This window comes from Macrobrachium rosenbergii, chromosome 14 (assembly GCF_040412425.1).
Source record: "Macrobrachium rosenbergii isolate ZJJX-2024 chromosome 14, ASM4041242v1, whole genome shotgun sequence".
NCBI lineage: Eukaryota > Metazoa > Arthropoda > Malacostraca > Decapoda > Palaemonidae > Macrobrachium > Macrobrachium rosenbergii.
This window is the reverse complement of record NC_089754.1, coordinates 20,453,553-20,460,171: the sequence shown is the minus strand read 5'-3', so window position 1 is coordinate 20,460,171 and position 6,619 is coordinate 20,453,553. Positions and strand designations below refer to the sequence as shown.

General features: G+C 35.1%; 1 long non-coding RNA gene across 1 annotated transcript in view; it reads left to right on the top strand.

Annotated features, from left to right (window-relative positions):
* Nucleotides 1–1,975, top strand: part of LOC136845755 (uncharacterized) — a 29,843-nt gene extending 27,868 nt beyond the window's left edge. Inside the window, exons 6-7 of the long non-coding RNA XR_010855247.1 lie at nt 881–1,201; nt 1,675–1,975. This is a non-coding gene — a long non-coding RNA (uncharacterized lncRNA). The remainder of the gene's footprint in view (nt 1–880; nt 1,202–1,674) is intronic.
* The last annotated feature ends 4,644 nt before the right edge of the window (nt 1,976–6,619 follow it).

The following is a 6,619-nucleotide window of genomic DNA, read 5'->3' as shown; positions in this document are numbered from 1 at the left end:
AAATATGATGAGCGTCTAGGGTGCATCCTGAAGGCTTCGTATACAATATTAGTGTGTGTGTGTGTGTGTGTGTGTGTGTGTGTGTGTGTGTGTGTGTGTGTGTGTGTGAGAGAGAGAGAGAGAGAGAGAGAGAACTATAGAAAACGTAATTAATTAGGGCAAAAAAATTTAGCGTCTAGGGTGAATGCTGAAGACTTCATGTACAAAAGTGGTGAAACATTGTGAGAGAGAGAGAGAGAGAGAGAGAGAGAGAGAGAGAGAGAGAGAGAGAGTCGTCACCGTAGAAGACATGAGTTCTCGTCACTTGGATGCAGATTCGGATAAAAAAAAACGTAAATAAAAAGCAAGCCTTAATATTTCTTCCTGCTAACGAACTGGCAAAGTGAAAACGTCACTTTACTGATTGCTTCTAAATAAGTTCAGTAACCCTAAAAAACAATGTGAATTAGAAAAATGAGTCACTGAGGCTTAAAATTCTCACAATAAGCCTAGTTGTCAGTCTAAAAACGCCACTACAGTTGCTAAAACACAGCCCTGAATAATCTTGTACAATAATGATATCAAGAACATAAATACCTTCAAAGTCGAATATTTGAAATTATTCTTTATTCTTGACCACGCAGAAACGGAACATCTTGAATCAGATCTGTTTATGTATAATATTTCAAAGTAAACCTTGACTATATTTTATTTTTACTGTAAAAAGAAACTGATGGAGATTCTGTTTTGTTTTACAAAGCTCTGTATACTTCTAAAAAAAATTCTAATCAATTTTACTCTGAAGAGGTATGGAGATGATCATTTTGAGAGCTAAATGAATATAATTTTCGCTGCTTTTGGTACAACAATATAAACTATAGCATGGTCTTCTCTTGTGCAGATGGATTACACGTCACTTATATTTGGAGAGAGAGAGAGAGAGATAGATGATATTCTTCAGCACACTCTCTCTTGATTTTGTCTTACAAGAAGCAGAACTTGTCGTGCAAATACTTCAAGAGGTTTTCTGCGTAGGCCTACGTTTTGTCCAGCAGGCCTAAAAAAAAATATCAAAATATCAATCCTGATAATGTTTAAAAGACACAGAACACTCGTGAAGTCCAGCCGAGATTTTAAGCAATGCAGTGGAAGTGGTGGGCCTAAATGTTTACCCAAGCACAGAACCCATAAAGATTCTGCGGTGACCTGCCAAACTTAGAAGGTAAGTTATTATTAATATTTATTATTGTCTTTTATGGTATAATATGAACTAAAATTCTTTAGTAACTTATGAATATATGACCTGATAATGGCTACTCTACTTTGGCATAGAAATGTCTTCTTTCGTATTTATAAATTAAGAGCCGTTTTTATACGGAAATGTTTAATGCAGACAGTATATCTCTCTCTCTCTCTCTCTCTCTCTCTCTCTCTCTATATATATATATATATCTATCTCTATATATATATATATATATATATTATATATATATATATATATATATATATATATATATATATATATATATATATATATATATATATATATATATAATATATATAAATGTGTATACAGTATATATAATGTATATATAAATATATAGGCCTATACACATTTGGGTAAATTATAGCCTGCATCATCCAACACTCAAATATATAACTTGCTTTCTTAACATAAATTTTTTTCCTTTTCAGATTATCACTGAAACCAGCCACACTCTCACAGTATAAACAGAAGAAAATAATTTATACCATTAATCATAAAAATCATAAGTTATCGCCACAAAAATAAATATGGATAAAGGCACAAGAGAGACCAAGAATTTTGTGTGTGCAGCCATTAAGAGCTTCCTTATCAACTAGAGATTATTTTCAGCAGACGCCGAAGATAAGTGATGAATTTAGTTTCTCCATATTTTGGCGTTTGTTAAACCGTTCCTGTTAGACCTACCACACTCTCTCTCTCTCTCTCTCTCTCTCTCTCTCTCTCTCTCTCTCTCTCTCTCTCGTTTTGACGATTTCCTCAACAGGTCTTTATACTCTCTCTCTCTCTCTCTCTTTTCTCTCTTTCTCTCTCTCTCTCTAACAGGCTTTTTGACAGATTTCCTTGAGATAACAGGCCTTTATACAGACTCTCTCTCTCTCTCTCTCTCTCTCTCTCTCTCTCTCTCTCTCTCTCTCTCTCTCTCTCTCTCTCTCTCCCGTTTTGAAGATTTCCTTGAGATAACAGGACTTTATACAGACGCGCTCTCTCTCTCTCTCTCGTTTTGACGATTTGCTTGATATAACAATCCCTCTCTCTTTTTGGTTTTGCCGATTTGCTTGATATAACAGCTCTCTCTCTCTCTCTCTCTCTCTCTCTCTCTCTCTCTCTCTCTCTCTCTCTCTCTCTCTCTCTCTTTTTTGACGATTTCCTTGCTATAACAGTTCTCTCTCTCTCTCTCTCTCTCTCTCTCTCTCTCTCTCTCTCTCTCTCTCTCTCTCTCTCTCTTTTTGACGATTTCCTTGCTATAACAGTTTTCTCTCTCTCTCTCTCTCTCTCTCTCTCTCTCTCTCTCTCTCTCTTGACTCTTTCCTCTCTCTTCTCTCTCTCTCTCTTTCTCTTTCTCTCTCTCTCTCTCTCTCTCTCTCTCTCTCTGGTTTTGACGATTTGCTTTATATAACCTCTCTCTCTCTCTCTCTCTCTCTCTCTCTCGATTTACTTGATATAAGAGCTAGCTCTCTCTCTCTCTCTCTCTCTCTCTCTCTCTCTCTCTCTCTCTCTCTCTCTCTCTCTCTCTCTCTCATTTTGACGATTCACTTGATATAACAGCTCTCTGTAGAATGGTGGACAAATTAGTAAGAAATGCAAAGATAAACGAGGATAAGAGAGTTGCATCAATTTGTAAGGAAAACTCAAAAGAATTCGTTGCGCATGTTGATAGTAGGTAGCCAATAAAAAATAGCATAGGTCCCTAAAGAGACAATAGAGGAAACCTAGTGAACTTGGAAAAAGCGGAGTTATTGAATAAATTTTTTTACTAGTGTTTTCACAATTGAAGACACTACCTCAATCCCTGAACCAGCTATTAAATATGACGGGGCAGAACCGCTTGACAAAATAATATTTACAGAAACAGACGTTAAAAGCAAAATAGAAAACTAAACAAGTTTAAATCTCCTGGCCCGGATGGGATTCATCCCAGAGAAATTAGAGAGTTAAAAGAGGAGGTCGTTCCTCACCTATATAAACTCTACAGAAAAACTGCAGAACATCGAAAGGCATCAAAAGGATGGAAACTAGGTAATGTGCCCCCAGTTTACAAAAAAGGTCCAAGAGAAGAGCCAGGAAATTATAGACCAATCTGTCTAACGTCAGTCACTTGTAAGATTTTTGAGTCCATAATTCCAGATCAAATTATGGATCACATTGATAGAAACAACCTGTTGTTAAACAGTCAACACGGCTTCAGACAAAACAAATCCTGCCTCTCAAAACTCTTGGAGTTTTTTCATAACATGCTTGGTATTTACGAGTAGTAGAGCAATAGATATATACTCTACTTAGATTTTCAAAAGGTCTTCGACAAAGTTCCACACAAGAAACTAATGATAAAAGTTAGAGCTTTAGGAATTGTAGGAGAAATAGCAGACTGGACTGAAGACTGGCTGACTAGTAGAAAATAGAGTCGTAATAAACGGTGAAGAATCAGAATGGGCAGATGTGACAAACGGAGTTCCTCAGGGTTCTGTCCTTGGCCTACGCTTGTTTTTGATTTATATTAATGACATTGATGTAGGCTTAACTAGCAGGATAGCCAAATTTGCAGATAACACCAAACTAGATGTAAATGCAGCAGACCCAGTACAGTGGGAAGTTTAAGAAATGATCTAAGGAAAACAGGAGAGTGGTAAAAAAGATGGCAAATGACTTTTAACTTGGATAAGTGTAAAGTATTACAAATAGGAGCAAACAAACCCCATGCCAACTACATGCTGCTTGGGAATGACATAAATAGTGTAGAACAAGAAGAGGCCCTTCGAGTCATTATTACCAAGGATTTAAAATCCACAAAACAGTGCATAAAAGCTGAAAAGAAGGCACAGAAACTACAGGGATACATAAAGAGGCAGTTTAAATACAGAAACAAGGAAACGGTGCTGCAGCTCTACACATCCATAGTTAGACATCTTGAATATGCAGTAAAGTTGTCGTCACCAACACTAAGAAAGGACATAAATAGATTAGAAGGGGTACAAGCAAGAACCTCAAAGTTAATTCCATCCATCAGGTAAATAGGTTACCAAAGACGACTAGAGGGCCTGAACATGTATGGCTTAGAAACATAGCAATTGCGAGGGCAACTCATAGAAACATTCAAAATATTGAAAGGCATAATAAACATTAAACGAAAACCAGATAAGAAATAATGGATGCAAAGTAGAACTGAAGAGATAAAACACATCTCATTGTGGGAACTTCTTCACATACAAGATATGTGACGCATGGAATAAACTGCCACCAGAAGTTGTCAACAGCAACAGTGTGGAAGAGTTTAAAAGAAAGCTATGCAAAATCATTAGAAAACTGTGAATGAACAGTAAAACCTGCTCCTAGAGATAAGTGAGCACATGTCTCCTCGGATGAAATAAAAAGTCTTTGAGACATCCTAATCCTTGTAACTCTCTCTCTCTCTCTCTCTCTCTCTCTCTCTCTCTCTCTCTCTCTCAGAGGAGAGAGAGAGAGAGAGAGAGAGAGAGAGAGAGAGAGAAGAGACTAACTCTTTGCGTAGATCGACCAACTTTAGCACTCGGCATCAGGGAACAAATGAAGGCATTTTTGGAACGAGGTTGCAACCTACATCAACAGTTGTTAATTTACTGGTGACCTCATAATAGACACAGCGGAATTTTTCTGAAAATGAACCTTATAATCGTTTCAGACCCATGGGATCAGTTGCCGGTCTATTTATTCCTGCCGATAATAAATTCAGATTTCTCATTTTTTTAAATTCTTGTTGATATCTCTTCCAATAGAAGCTTTAAGAAATAATTTTAAATTACTGTTTTCAAACACACTATCTGTTTCAGATTTGATGTTATTCGTTTATATATTAAGAAAATATTAGTTTAACGGTCTATATATTTCTGGCGAGAATAAATTCAGATTTCTCATTATTCATATTCTTGTATAATTCTTTTAATTAGATGCTTAAAACTAGACAATTTAAAAAATGACGGTTCTCAGACACTGTATTTTAAATTTTATTTTATTCATTCATATATTATGTAAATAAAATTAATTAGTTATGACTTGTCAATTTGCCAGCAAAATCCTCCTCGCTCGGGTAACCGAAGGTGTAACTGTATGGTATAAGTACACTAATAATGATTCTCTTGCCTTCTTAGGTCAAGGGGCGTTTTGACTGATTGATCAAGTCTAATTTACTACAAAGCAGTTCTGAAGACAAAGATTGTTTTTACAACTGCGACTAGTTACTCCTTTATGGTAAGGAAGAGTAAGTCTATCACTTTTCCATTGTTTCAAGCGAAGAAGGTTCAATGCATCACTACCTTAATACAATTCAACTTGTATTTTAACGTTTTACTTTGTTGAATATATGTATTTCCAATAACTGATTTTCTCTTTCTTTATTTCTCTATTACCTTCTGTTACTTCTTTCGAATGAATACCGAATTCTTTGGAAGCTTCTTGAATTTCAAGTCAATGGCCTCTGTGGTGGGGCTTATTCCATATGAATAGTGTTCATCTTCCGAACAATAATAGAATAATATCATAATCATTGCTTACAGAAAGTATGTGGCTTATATACAATATCTTAGAAAATAGCGATATTACAAACGATTGTAGTTCATTTCATTATAACGATCTAGCTTTTAGCAAGCTAGAGGATCATGCATACACGATAAAGCTTAGATTTTGCATGATAATACACACTAGATATATTGCACGAATTTTCAGAGCTTTCACGAATATTGTTTTTGTACTTTTCAATATTTCAGCCAATGCTGGTTTTCTCGGATGCCCTAAATAAAAAATATAGGCTCCAATATGGAATTAGTAACGAGTGGTATATTGTTCTTTTGAGTTATGGGTCAAGTGACCTAAATGTGAAAACCAAAGAATGCAACAGACAGTTTTGTTTATTGAAAGATCCATTTTGTTATGTACAGTTCATGAGTTCGAATGTTTCAAAGCTTGTCTTAATCAACTGACATTCGACGTAAAAAGTTTTTGCCTGACACATTATTATTATTATTATTATTATTATTATTATTATTATTATTATTATTATTGTTATTGTTATTGTTATTGTTTGTTATTGTTATTGAAGATTATTATTATTATTCAGAAGATGAACCCTATTCATATGGAACAAGCCCATAACAAGGGCCATCGACTTGAAGAACAAGCTTTCAAAGAATATGGTGGTCTTTCGAAAGAAGTAGCAGAAGGTAATGGGAAATACAGAAAGGAAAGATCAGTTAAAAAATAAATTAACAAATAAATGAATAAGTAAATAAAAATAAGTAAATTATGGAAATACAAGAACTGTATTGAGGTAGTAATGCACTGAATCTTCTATTGAACTTCTGAAGTTCCAATCAAGACATCCCCAGGCAGGTTACAGTACAGTAA